Source organism: Penaeus vannamei, chromosome 43 (assembly GCF_042767895.1).
Source record: "Penaeus vannamei isolate JL-2024 chromosome 43, ASM4276789v1, whole genome shotgun sequence".
Taxonomy (NCBI): Eukaryota; Metazoa; Arthropoda; class Malacostraca; order Decapoda; family Penaeidae; genus Penaeus; species Penaeus vannamei.
Genome location: NC_091591.1, coordinates 17,833,989 through 17,834,770, shown reverse-complemented (window position 1 = coordinate 17,834,770; position 782 = coordinate 17,833,989).

The window sequence follows — 782 nt, the reverse complement described above, 5'->3', positions numbered from 1 at the left end:
GCTGAAAGTGCCCCGTCAGGGTGGATATTCGCCTTCCAGAACTTAAACAATAACACAAACAATAAAACAACAGGTGCAAACAGTATTAGTTGATCAAGTAAATTTCTGTAACTATAAATTTCTGTAACTATATCCTTGCGCACAGACTATATACCCTTTGTTTACCATCGCCTCTACAACCACAACAAAACTACAACACTCCGAAGTTTCAGCTTGACATGCCATTCCTGATGCCATCTTGTCTATGTTATTCTTCTTGTCAAATGTCTGCCCTTGGTCAAGGAAAAATCTCGGTAAACTAAGTTTTAGGTTCACGCGAGATTTATGTTCAAAGTTTCACTTAGGAAGGAGGAGGGTTTTGCTCTAGCCACTCACTGCCACACTTCCTGCCCTGGTGTCGCCCTGGTGTTCCTCATGCCAAGTGCTCCAGGGTTTAGCTCCCAAGGGCCACAGGGGACTGAATGCACTTGGGACTAAGTCAGACAGACAGACAGTGAGCTTTATTTATATTTTTACGCGCTCGCGCACACTCACACACACACATACGTATATATATAAATATATACATACATATATATGCACACACACACACACACACACACACACACACACACATATATATATATATATATATATATATATATATATTTAAAATATATACACATATATGCATATATATATATATAATATATATATATATATATATATATATATATATATATATATATATATATATGTACAAACACACACATATATATGTATATAAATTACAATAAGTTGCT